We start from the raw sequence: 13,973 nt of genomic DNA on the forward strand, positions 1-13,973 counted from the left end.
TCTGAAATTGGGTCCTCAAGACTCTTCACGGAGTTGTTGAACATTTCCTATGAGATCTGTGAGTTGTCAAGATTTTTTTTCTTAAATTTTATTTAATTATTTGTCAGATAGATAGAGTACAAGCAGGGGGTGTGGCAGGCAGAGGGAGATGCAGGCTCCCCACTGACCAAGGAGCCTGATGACGGACTCGATGCCAGAACCCTGGAATCATGACCTGAGCTGAAGGCAGACGCTCAACCGACTGAGATACCCAGCTCACATCCCTGTGAGTTGTCAAGATTAAGAACAGTGGTTCAGAGCAGAAATTCTTAAGATGGCATGGGGTAAGATGGGGATGACGGCTGGGGAGACACATGTAGCTTGGAAAAGCACATTCAAATTACCTATTGTTTTTGTAATGTAAATTCTATAAAGTCAGATTCAATAAAATAAGCGGTAGCAGAAAACCAGTTATAGATTCATCCTACAGGGCATGGGATAAACTTGGCTGAAAAACACTGGCTTAGAGGTAGAGGAGTCCTAGCATATAGGGAACAGTTAGTAAGAAACATGTGTCAAAGAGAAAGAATATCTTTTGAGTCACTGAGTGAATCCTAAGCCATAACTTGTTATTTTTTTTTTTTTTTTGGAACCCAAGGGCCAATTGAGAGAGAAAACTCAAGTTGTTCATCTACCTTCTCAGACCTGTGATTTAGGGCAAGTTGGTCCACTTTTAATATTAAGTCAAAAGAAGGAAAAGCTGTTTTTGCCAAGAAATGTACCCTCTCTCTCTCTCTCTCTTTTTGGTTAACATATTTCAGAACTTTAAGTAAACAGTTGCTGTGGCTATTAGCCCCAGATACATCCACCAGGAAGTATAGTCATTTGCAATGCCATCCTGCTCTCAAGGGGGATATCAGCCTGGGGTCTGCTCTGTAATTATTGTAGAACTCCAGTTTGCTTTAGCTGCTTCAACAGTTCCTCACTCTGATGTATTTCTATCAGATTAGTGCATCCACCTATACAATCTTTACCGATAAAGACCCAAAGTACTATTTTGGCTCCTGTGAGCTGTCGCAAATAATCATGAATCTTTTCTGTGTCACTGGTGGCTATGATATCAACAAATTCCAAAAAGCCTTGTTTGGAGGGCAATGGCTGAGGAGCTCTTGGGTCCTTCTGCAATAGAGGCAGGTGGGCTTGATGAACACAACAACCTTCCCGGGTTGGATTTTGCTGTTCACAAACTCTTGAGCCCATGCTGACAGGCAGCTGCCTGCTGGGAAGGAATCCTCAATTGCAGGTATTGCTCAGGGTATAAACCTCTGAACTTTAATTTAATATAATTTAATTACATTTAAATTTAAATAGCCACATATGGTAGTGGGTACTCTATTGGACAACAAAACTCTAAGGCCAGAAATAAGTAGGGAGAAAATAGATTGTAGATATTCCTATCAGGGGGCCCTTTGTTTTTTGTATTTTCTAATGTGTGCTGATTTCAGAGTATGCAGGTAAAGTTTATACAGGCTTCTCTTCAGCCTAGATTCATGTCCAGGGACATGGTGTGACCGTGACCAGCTTTCTTCTTGGTGCTACTAATCACTGCCTCTGGGAAGGGACCCACCATATCTAGTAAACCTGTATGTCTTGGATTACTCAGTTGGCACAACAGGTCTTAAATGATCTATAATAGCAGAAACAGAGTGTTTCTTGTCTTTTCCCCTACCTGCTCTCATCCTCTCAAATTATGGGAAGTTAGTGAGTTTCTACCAGGAGCTCTTCTTTGACTTACTTCCTGTGTTAATTAACTACTGTCACAGTTTGGGTAGTGGAATGTTAGCTGTTGCTTTCTTATTTTGATTTAGAATTCCTAGCATTCCAGTTCAGGAATCCATAGCCCCTGCTGCCTCAGTAACATGTTGTATTGAATAAGCCAGTCATCTGAATATCTGTCATGCCAATCCTATGTTCTTCTAGTTACCTAGATAATTGTATTTTGTTTCATATGAACTTGGACCCTTTGCCATAACTGCTTGGGCCATAGGTATCTGAATCTGACTCACAAATGCATAGACTGAGCAGTAATCTATGTGGTGGCATTAAAAAATGAGTTGAGCCAATTTATTTCTTTTCCATGTTTGATCTGATAAAATCTAAGTAAATGATTCAGGTAGCCTTGCAATAGTTGGTTAAGAATCCATTAGGAAGAATCAGAGCCATATCGGTTTTATTGTAGTGTCTCACAGAATAAATGATGAGGGACCAGAAACTAAGAGTAAGCAGAGGGAGCTAGCTGGTCACTACAGGACATACTGTGGAAGTGAGAGCATGCTGCCTTACTTCAAGAGATGGAACAAGTGCAGTTTATTAAGTTGCCTCAGTTTCTGATGTCATTACAGTCCCACAGTATAAAATGCTTACAATAGCCATTTAAATTTAAATTTATATAATTTACTTTAGTGTTTGTTTATTTTTAAACCATTTTATTGAGGTGTGATTAGCACACACAAAACTGTACATAGTTAATGTATATATTATTTATTTTCTTGAGATAACTTCTTGAGATTAGTTTCTGTTCTGCACAGTTAAGAGTCTTATATGAAGGTTTGGTAGAAGTTATCACTAATTTTGTATTTTGTTTGGTTCTCTTTGGGAAGAAGTGGTGATTAGATAACTTTGCTCATATCTCCCTTTTTCCTGAAAGTTACCTGAGGGGGGTGTGTGTGTGTGTGTGTGTGTGTGTATGTGTGTGTGTATAGTATGCATGATAGAAGGGAGAATATTCAGGGGTGCCTGGGTGGCTCAGTTGGTTAAGCATCTGCCTTCAGCTCAGGTCATGATCTCACGGACTTGGGATCAAGCCCCACACTGGGCTCCCCACTCAGTGGAGTCTGCTCTTCCCTCTCCCTCTGCCCCTCCCTCTCCCACTGCACCTCTCCTCCCCCCACTCATGCATTTTCTCTCTCTCTCTCTCAAAATAAATAAGTAAAATCTTTAAAAAAAATAAGGGAGAATATTCAGGCAGGGAGAACAGTGTTAGGAATGAAAGGCAAGAAAACAAGAAGTAGTACGGTATGGATTAAAGTATGGATTTCTGTTTTGTTTATGCTGATCTTAAGAGATGCAAATGAGAGGCATTTTCCCTCCCTCTCCTGCTCATTCATTCATTTATTAATTTATGTATCCATCCAGCAATAGTTTCTTAAGTGCTTAATATGTGCCAGGCCCTGTCATAGGCAATCAAGATATGTGCATTTGAAGGAAGAGACAAAAAGCCCTGCCCTCCTAAGACTTAGGGGAAAGATCATAAACAATGAGAAAAATAAGTAAATACATCTTTCAGCATATTAAAAAGTAAAAAGTGCTATGGAAAAAATAACTAGATTAAGTAAGTGGGAATTGGGATCCTTCTAGGGCATAGAGAGAGTATTCAAAGAAATGAGTCTGTATTTTTGCCTCCCTCATGTTAAGGAGAAAGCCAACTACTTGTGTTCTGGTGTTCATTGGGCAGAGAAAAGGGCCTGAATAACATTTTGTTTCAGGACTGATAAACAATGCTATGAGGTGCCTGGAGGATATCCCCTTATATAGGTTTTTCTTTTGGACCTTAGTTCTGTTAAGAGAGGCTGGAGTTCTGGATGAAGAGGAGGAAATGGTCTTCCTCGAATGATGGGAGCTGGATGTGGGAAAGGTTTTGAGAGGATTTTCATCAGTGACACAGACTTATACATGTTGTACTTCAGAGTATTGGCACTCGGGCCTGTGGCTGTCATGAGTGTCTGATGAGCAAGTTGCAGTTAAAGGAGAGGGGGGCACAATTATGAAGGACATAAGCTGAGCAGCATGAGATTAGTGTCCAACGGAGGGTGAGGAAGCAGATGGAAGGCAACCTCATGGAATAAACAGAGTCACAGTGATAGCGGTGATCTCCATAAACTAAAGGCCATGACTTCTTTTTCTATTTCCTGGATACCATTTAAGACTCTGGTTTCTTTTGCAAGTCTAGGGAGGTTTGAGAAACTCAAAGAAAGAAACAGTGAATTTTTTTTTAAAAGATTTTGCTTATTTATCTCAGAGAGAGGGAGAGAACGAGTGGGGGAGAGAGGCAGAGAGAGAAGCAGGCTCCCGGCTGAGCAGGGAGCCCGATGGGGGCACGATCCCAGGACCCCGGGATCATGACCTAAGCCAAAGGCAGACGCTCAACCAACTGAGCCACCCAGGAGTCCCCAGAAATAGTGAATTTTTAATTACCCTGGAGAACACGGTACATTTGATTTAAAAATTGTTATGTTTCTTGATCTGAGTGTGGAAAAATCTTCATTCCTGCTGCATATGTTAAAGAGTTTTGTCTTTTCCAACAGTCAGTGAAGAGATAATGAAAAATTTTAGGGAGAGTGACACCACAAATTTGTACTTTAAATACAGCTTTGTGTTGATGCATTTAAAGGGCATGGACAATAGTTAGAAGCTATTACACACTTGTCAGTGAGAAATGATAGAGTCCACATCCAGAGTAGAGGCAATAGGGAAACTGAGGAGAAAGTTTGTTTCTCAACTGACCTTGGCCGTTGGATAGAGGGAGAGCTCAACTTGACACTAGATCTGTGGCTTAAGTAACTGGGTAGATGGGTGTTGTATCACTGACATTCTTATGAAGACAGAAGTTTGGTTGAATTTATCATACTGTGGTGCCTGTGATATCTCAAGGAGATATTGAGAAAGTGCTGTCTAGGGTTAAACCGGATACCTGAGTGTGAAGTTCAAGAAAGGATTCTGAGCTGAAATAATGATGTAGATTGGTCCAGTGGAGGGGCAAGGGAATTGAAGGCACTGGTAAGTGTATTCAGCTCATCCCCAGGAAGAGGACAGGAAGGGACTTGGCAGGGATGACATGTAGGATACAGAATCAAAGCTAAAGAGGCAATATCAGAGAAAGGCTCTCAAATTCTTCATTAACCTAGTATCACCTTGGATATCACAGAGATATATGCTCTTAATGCTTCAGATAATTTTGTTTTGTTACTTTTAAGTAAATACCATAATGGTAAATGAAAAATTCCTCCAGATATACTTGGCAGAAAAATAGCTCAATGAAATAATTCACACACGCCAAAGTATTTGGTGGCTAAATCCATTTGTGGAATGCTGTTTAGTTTATACCTATTGGAGATTCATGATGGCCATTAACATAAAAGTTTCAAGAAATCTTGCTGCAGTTAAGAAACCAGTTTAACCTGGTCTTTCTCAAACTTTCCCTACCATAAAACTTTATTTTTAAAGTTCAACAGCTATTAACATTCCTCTAGAATGATTATTAGAAAGAACAAATCTAGGAAAAGATGGGAACTAACCGCTGTTTATCATCTCACAGCTGAGGTAGGATCAGATAATAAAGCATTGGTCTAAAAGAAAATCATTTCAGATTGCTTGTGGGATCCATCTATACTGCCGCTACAAAGATAACTAAAAATGACTGCTTAAAATTTTTGGTGTATTTTGTAGCCACTACCATAGTACTATTTTCTTTATTCTCCTTCTCTTCCTCCTTTCTCTTCCCCCTCCTACTACTCTCCTTTATCTCCTGCTTTTTTCTTCCACCTTTCTCCCTCCTTCTCTCTCTCCCTTCCTTTTTCCTCTCTCTAGCTTATGTAATTATAATCACATTGTATGTACTCTTCCCACACTAAAAATGCTAAAAATCCTTGTTATAGTATTATAAAAATTTCCATTAATTTCAGTGGTTGCATAATATTTTATCATGTGGGTTTTTAATGATTAACCATGCCTCTTCTGGACCCTTGTTTCAAAAGCATTTTTATATAATATGCTGTGATAAATATGCTTATGTTGAGTTTTTCTGCATTTTGAGATATTTTCTCAGTAATTAAAAAATTTTAATTTAAAGGGTATCTTTTCATAAGCATTCTTGGGACAGTTTAATGATTTCCATAATGTGATGGCAGCATTAAAAATCTATCAGCATTTTTCAACATCACTCGGCATCAGGGAAATCCAAATCAAAACCTCAAGGAGATACCACCTCACACCCATCAGAATGGCTAAAATTAACAAGTCAGGAAACGACAGATGTTGGCGAGGATGCGGAGAAAGGGGAACCCTCCTACACTGTTGGTGGGAATGCAAGCTGGTGCAGTCACTCTGGAAAACAGTATGGAGGTTCCTCAAAAAGTTGAAAATAGAGCTACCCTATGACCAAACAATTGCGCTACTGGGTATTTACCCCAAAGATACAAATATAGTGATCGGAAGGGGCACGTGCACCCCAATGTTTATAGCAGCAATATCCACAATGGCCAAACTATGGAAAGCACCTAGATGTCCATCAACAGATGAATGGATAAAGAAGATGTAATACACACACACACACGTGCATGCACAGTGGAATATTATGCAGCCATCAAAAATGAAATCTTGCCATTTGCAACAACGTGGATGGAACTAGAGGGTATTATGCTAAGTGAAATAACTCAATTAGAGAAAGACAAGTATCATATGATCTCACTGATATGAGGAATTTGAGAAACAAGACAGGGGATCATAGGGAAAGGGAGGGAAAAATGAAACAAGATGAAACCAGAGAGGGAGACAAACCATAAGTGACTCTTAATCTCAGGAAACAAACTAAGGGTTGCTGGAGTGGAGGGGGGTGGGAGGGTTGGGGTGGCTGGGTGATGGACATTGTGGAGGGTATGTGCTATGGTGAGCACTGTGAACTGTGTAAGACTGATGAATCAGAGACCTGTACCCCTGAAACAAATAATACATTATGTTAATTAAATAAAATCTATCAGCATTTTTATTAGAAATGATTCTTCTAATGATTAAAATACTATATTAGGACTTGATAAGTAAAACAGTGTCTGTGTCACTCTCCAGCAATTTCTCCATCATTCCTTTTGTTAGCTTCTCCCATGCAGCCTACAAACCATTTCCTTTACCCCACTTAAATCTTATTTTCTCTTTATTCTACCACTCCATTTCACACCTTTCCTCATCAAACCCCTTGAAAAAATAAATAGTCCAGACTCACTTTCTCACCTTCCAATCAACCATTAACATCCTGCCATCAAGTGTCTGCTGCCACCACTTAAAACACATTGTATTATTGTTTATCTTCTGCCAGACTGTGTGTGCCTTAGAGGCAGGAAGGACAGTCTTGGTATCCATATGGCACAAAGTGTATAGTCAAGAAAATGAATTCATTCAACAAACATGGTATGATATTCATGGAATGATGTTTATCCAGTCTTCACTTAAGCATACATAATGGAAATAACAGAAATCCAATATAACTTTTTTCTAGGAGTTATCCTATATTATATTTCCTTTCCCTTAGCATTCACTGGGATGGTCTGTCTTTCTGTTTGTGTCTGTTTGTGTACCTACCGCCCTAATTGCCTGCCATATATATCTATCATCTGATTATATGTATCTTTGTTAAGTTCTGCATCTTTATTGTTTCTATAAGTTGACTTGATAATATTCTGATGGTTGTCAGTGCAAGATACTTTGTACCATAGATGCATGTAAATGGCATATTTTCATTAAGATAGTGTTCCTCATAACTGTAGGATTAGAGTTTGTGACCAGGATCACAGAGGCCAATGTGGTTCAAGGAGTCTGATGAAATGTAGAAGCCACTCCTGTAAAGGGTTTGTGTCACATTATTCCATCTCTAAAAAGAAGATACTGAGGGGCGCGTGGGTGGCTCAGTCGGTTGAGTGTCTGCCTTCGGCTCAGGTCATGATCCCAGGGTCCTGGGATCGAGCCCCGCATCGGGCTCCCTGCTCGGCGGGGAGTCTACTTCTCCTCCTCCTGCTAATCCCTCCTCTCCTGCGCCTTCTCTCGCTCTCTCTCTCGCTTACTTTATCTCTCTCAAATAAATAAATAAAATCTTAAAAAAAAGAAGATATTGCTAATTACATGACACAGTTGTGTGATCAGAACACTGTACATGGTGCCAATACCAAAGGAAATAAGGAGTCCCTTATTTGGAGCAGTTTTTCTAATTGAAGTAGGCAACACATATATAAGTATATCCCTGGAAAGAATGTACGTGCACATATGTTTGGGTTGTGTCCACTGCCAAAGAATTGCTAAAGTTATTACAGGATTTTGAATGAGATGCAGTTTATCTGGAAAGACTGCGAGAGAAATATTTAAGTCATATTAAGAACTTTCATCTTAAGTCAAGACAAAGAGAGGGACGCTTTGAAGAGTAGGATAAAAGCTTGGGGTAGAGAAAGGGGTGTGTTTGAAAGGTCAACAGTGAAAGTGAGCAAAGTGGTAGACAGTTGTGATGCTGCCTATTCATAGATGTAAGAAGCAGTTCTGAATCATTTCTCAGCTGAGCAAAAGGTGCTGAAAATGAGTAAACACCATGAGGCAGGAAGTTGTTGGTATTTAACAAAAGAGCTTTTTGTCTTGGCATACAATTATGGATATGAGACTGAAAAGGCAAAAGAAGAAAGGTAAGTATATGATATCGTGTATGGCCATGAGGAAGAGTAAAGATACAGATGAGATCACAAGCCTGTAATGGGTCATGATGCTCATGGAGACATTGAGCTGGGTCCTGAAAAAACCTTGTGTCTGAACCAAAGATACCATTCTATAAGACAGAGACGGGGTGTGGCGGGAAGAGAGAGGCAAGTTTGGGGAATCATTACTTTTAAAAGTAATATTGAACAAAATAGTAGCTGAATTATTTAAGAGAAAGAATGGAAGGGGGAAACGAGCATCTTGTACAATACTATCGTGACAAGATTCCTTCCTTCCTAGGAGAGTTAGCAAAAAAGCCCCCAAATACATGGTCTTCCTAGAGGTTTGCATGCAAAGGCAGATGGGGTTCCAGAGCAATTCATGAATTACACAGAAGTGGAATACAGGGCTGCCTTTCTCAAAGTGTGAGGCATGCTGAGTTCAAGAAATACGGAATTAGGAGGTAGTGTGTGCTTACTCCTGTTTGAACACCTTACTAACTATAAGAGACAGTTCATAGGGACAGGAAGTTCACAGGATAATGTCAGCAACTCTGCAAAGAGAATGAATTCATGAGAGGCAATTGGGAGGATACTTTGTGAGAAGGAATATGAGAGAATGTTTCTGCCATGAAAATGCCTTCTTTCAACCTTAAGAGTGAGGAAAACATTAAATTACATCAACTGTAGAGTTTAAATTTATTTTGTTATAATATAGTTAAAGAAAATAACTTGTGAATGGCATTAATGAGAGAACATATATAAAACCTTCTTTCTCTTTTTTTCCTTAATCAAACATTTGTCAGCAATGTGGGGCAGAAGATTCTTTGTTTTACTTTGTTTTTAGAGATTCCTTTTGTAAATTTTAAGGGAGTAGTGCTCTCTGTCCCTAATACATATTGCTGTTGCCTCCTTAAGGCTTTTCTGAAATTAGAAGATAATGGTAGTTGGTGTGTTAATCCTGTGCAAAGGCCATATGTGCAAAGGGAAACATTGGAGTCTGAAGATTTAATTGTTCATCAGTCAGGATTTGCCTTTTCTAAAATGTTAAACAATCACCACTTTGTGAGCAATAAAGCCAATATCTTCAGGAATAATTGTGGCTGACATATTCAATTTAAGAATCTAAGGGGAGATAATCAATCAGAGCATATTACAATGTGTTAAAAAATATGTTCATATACTTGTTTTTGCTACCTAAGATAAAATCAAGTTTGAGAAGTAAATAATACTTTGGGGATTGGTAAGTATTCAGAAGTACCTAATTTAAGCCAATTTTTAAAATAAATTTTGTTAAAAATAATATAGAAATTAAATGAACACAAAACATAAGAATAGAGCTCGATGAATTAGTACAAAGGGAATACATCTGTGTAACCACCCTCTAGAACAAGAAGTAGAATAGAAACAGCACCCAGATGTTCTCCTTGATACTGTCCTCATGCTCCTTCTCAAAAGCAACATCTGTCCTGAAATCTAACATTATAAATTAGTTTTGCCTGCTTTTAAAAATATATTTAAATCCATCATACAGTGTGTATTCTTTTGTCTGCCTTCTTTTGCTCATCATTATGTTCATGAGATTCATCCATATTGTTAAATATAGTGGTAGTTCATGGCTGTGAATTATTTTCATATTTGAAAGAAAAATGACCATGTTATAAAAAATTGGGAAAATAAATGTAAAAGACATCTCCTTATTAATATTCAAATATGAGCATAACAGTAATTTTGATAAGCCTAACCTCAGATTGATTTCCTCAAAGTTCACTGCTGAAAATATGTGAGAATAGGTAGTTTATTAGGCAGATAATTCCAAGAAACACCAACAGGAGAGTGTGGAAAAGAGATGAAGAAGGGATAACTAAAGAGGGTGACTAAAGAGTTTGCTGCTGCTTTTGGCAACTGAGGCACAATTCCACTGGAGACCTCTGGGAGATGATGTAGAAATCACCAAGAATTGTCACAGCCAAGGGGCAAAGAAGCTGGGATATTTTTCACCACCTTTCACATTAGTTGGAGACTGCTCTCCATGGTGTAAACCCCCTGGTAATTCCAATCAACTGTGCACATAGGCAGAATATGTTCTCACAGTTGAAGAGAACTGTCAGGTAGAGAGTTACAGGTAGTTTGCCAGCAGAACCTGCAACTGGAAGGTCAGTGCTGAGAAAGTGTAAGTAGAACAGCATCTGCTACAAATACAATCTCAACCAAAAGACTAAAGTAAAACACACTAATGAATTACTGTTTGGCAAATAGCTGTGGTCAGACTCACAATGAAGGAATCTAAGTGTTTGAATAGTCTCTATATCTTGAGGAACACACTATTTCTAATAAACACATGTGTATTTCCTTGGGTTCCAGATTGGGTCTTTGTCTTGACTGCACGGCAAAGTATTGGTTGTGGGCACCTAGGGATAGGGGCTATATGATCATAGCCATGGTTCTCTATTGCAAATTCTTGATTTACTTTGATAATTAGCCATTTGTAATTGACCTCTAAAGAGCAGTGGATTAAAAGTTAATCAGGGAGCTTACATGAAGAAATGGAATTCTGAAGGCCAAAATAGTCCATTAATTTGAACTTGTTAAATTTGGTCTTTGACAAAGAATTAGATTAAATTTGACCTTTGATTTTCAATGACAGACTTGCTGTGTTTGCATGAGTTTCAAAGTTGGAAGTAACAACTCACTTCTGTTATTTGGAGAGCTTGGAAACCTTTTTAGTTTGCAAAAGGAAAGGTATATTAAGATTTATAAAATTATTTATGAATTTCAGTTTCCTCCTTACTGTCCAGAAAGCACTTGGAAACTATCCATGAACTTTGCATAATCATGATTATCTACAAAGGATATTATTCAGAATTTGGTTTAAAACTATTGCTCTTAGTTTACATATTCTTCCAGCTCCCACTTTACTCATCAAAACTACTTAGAGATGAATATAGTTCTAAGAAGCTAGGTAACTTTGTGAGCTCAAAAAATCTTTGTTTTGAGTAGCCTAATGTATTTTCAATACTGTTGAATGGAACTTCCCTTTCTTTAAGTTCTTCCTCATTCTCCTCCATCTTTACACAGGGGCAGGTCAGAACACTTCTGTTCATTTTTTCCTGGATGATAGGCAGAGACATACAATACTCTCACTCCTCCTTTCCCATTAAATTACTGTTTTTAGGCTGATCCTTAAGTTGTTCATAAAGACATGGTCCTGGCTCCTTTTTTCCTGCTTTTTTTTTGGTTCAAACTCAAATTTGTTGATAATGTTTTGGTGGTATATTATCCAGAACTGAAACCAATATCCAAGGTGTGCTCCTTGTATGAAATATGGTAGAACTCTTTATTTTCTTATTTTTGGAAGTTGTTTCTCTTGATAAGGAGTAGGATGAATCAGGAAATCTTTGGGCACAAATTGAAATCGAGTTTGAAAGTTTCTGTATGTATTGGGAATCATGAGAGGTTTTAAGGGGGAAATTGTAAAACCAGGTTCAAGTTTTATAAAAGTAACTTTGGTAGCAGTAAAGTATAGATATTATAAAGGAAAATAACAATTTCTGATTGAATTCACCCTATTTTTATATCATCTATAGATTTGATTAATAAGCAATCAATGTCTATATCTAAGACATCATGATACACACACTGGACGGCAAAGTGAGGAAAATACAGTCCCACAGGATCAAACAAGTTCCTCCTTCCAAGTCACTTGCACCTTCTTCAGTATGATCATTCAGCCGCTTACATCTCCATCCAGTGTATTTTTATCTTGGACACCAGGTGCTAATAAAAATAATGATGATGGAACCATTTTTATCACTTATGGGATGCAGACACTGTTTTAAGTGCTTTAAATATCAACTTAATTTCCTTCCTAACTCTTTGAGGTAGTATTATTTTCATCATCATTTATAAATGAGGAACTCGGACACATAATTTAAGTAGTATGTCCAACATCCCACAGCTGGTAAGTGGCAGAGCTACATTCCAGGTCAGAGGTTTAGCTTGAGTAATTTCCATGAATCTGTTCACTACACTACCTCAAAAGAGCCAAGACAATGTAGAATGAATATCACCTAATGTGACCATACAGAAAAAAACCTCTACTTCATGGGCTCTTGAAATAGACGTTTATACCACTCTAAGAAAACTCAGTTTGTGGGCAGGAATAGTAAGACTGTGTGGTTGTTGCCATTTTGAGAGTAAACATATTTCAGTTGAGAAATGGATTAATTAAATAGGTAAAGAAAGTCCCCTTCTCCCAAAAATAAGTTACAAATGGGGTTTAATTTCATTTTCTTTTTTGGAAAACCACCCAGTTGTTCTTGCAGAGTATATTATTAATAAACTATTTTTTAAATTCCAATTTACACTGAATTGCATATAATCACTAGTTCATAATTAGAGAGTGTTTTAAATCTAAAAATTATCCATATTCTCTTGATGTTCAGTTTTAGTACTTGCCCCAAAACTTTTCCATTTATAGTCAGTTCTTGTTATTCATGGTAGTTATGTTGTATAAAACCACTACAAATACTGAATTAGTGAATATTGACCCACTGGTCCTAAGAAATACAGAATTGGGTTCCTGTGAGCTTCTGGGTACAATATTTTTGTCAACCAATCAATAGGTAACCTTGTTTTATGTGTGTTTCTGTTTAAGGATACCTTATTTAATATGTATTGTTGATGAATTAACACCAAACTCACAACTAACAGCACTAAACTCATGCCTGAATGAAGCTTATATAACACATGTATTTTCTCCATAAGACACATACAGCATAGCCTTCTTGCATTAAGGACTTAAGCACTATGCTTGAAAAACATTTTAAATAGCACAATCACCAACATAAAGCACAAAAATGCAAAAATCTAGCAGTAAATAAACCGAGAAAAGGATACTTGTTTACAGCATCAGAGCTGAAACAAGGCAAAAGTTAAATTGAGACTTTTGATCTCAATTGGGAATGTACATGCTGGGTGACTCAAATTTTTTACTACCTGCACATGTCCACAAATGACAATGAAAACATCACAAGTATCGATTTTAGAGTAATAATAAATTTTAGCAAGTAGGCAAATTAAAAAAAATACATAATCTGAATAATGAGGATCATCTGTCATTTGTATTTTGTTAAAACACAATTAAGGATGGGCTTTTAGATGGCATCATAACTGAAAGGATTCAGAAATCTCTAGTATTTTTTTCTCAAGGAGATTATTTCTCCAAGTATCACAGTGTTTTTAGATAGTCTTTTAAAAAGGAGAGTCAGAATTATTGTTCTAAATGGTTAAGAATTCTCTTGCCGAGAAGAGTTAATGGGATTAACTTGGTTTAACGTCTACATTTTTTTCTTTCCTTATCTCTTGGGATCACTGGGGATTACAGGTATTACAATTAGATAAAGCTTTATGAAGTAGTTTTAAATATCTTCATATAACAAGCTATTTAAAAAGCTAAATTTGTCCCTATTGAAATACCATCAACTTTTT

The 13,973-nt window shown here is 37.6% G+C and overlaps 1 pseudogene; it reads right to left on the bottom strand.

Moving 5' to 3' along the window:
• Positions 1-918: 918 nt before the first annotated feature.
• Positions 919-13,973, bottom strand: part of LOC112826341 (glutaredoxin-1 pseudogene) — a 148,800-nt pseudogene continuing 135,745 nt past the window's right edge.

The sequence above is a fragment of the Callorhinus ursinus genome, unplaced genomic scaffold (genome assembly GCF_003265705.2).
Source record: "Callorhinus ursinus isolate GAN/ISIS: 27379988/994484 unplaced genomic scaffold, GSC_fseal_2.0 scaffold7, whole genome shotgun sequence".
NCBI lineage: Eukaryota > Metazoa > Chordata > Mammalia > Carnivora > Otariidae > Callorhinus > Callorhinus ursinus.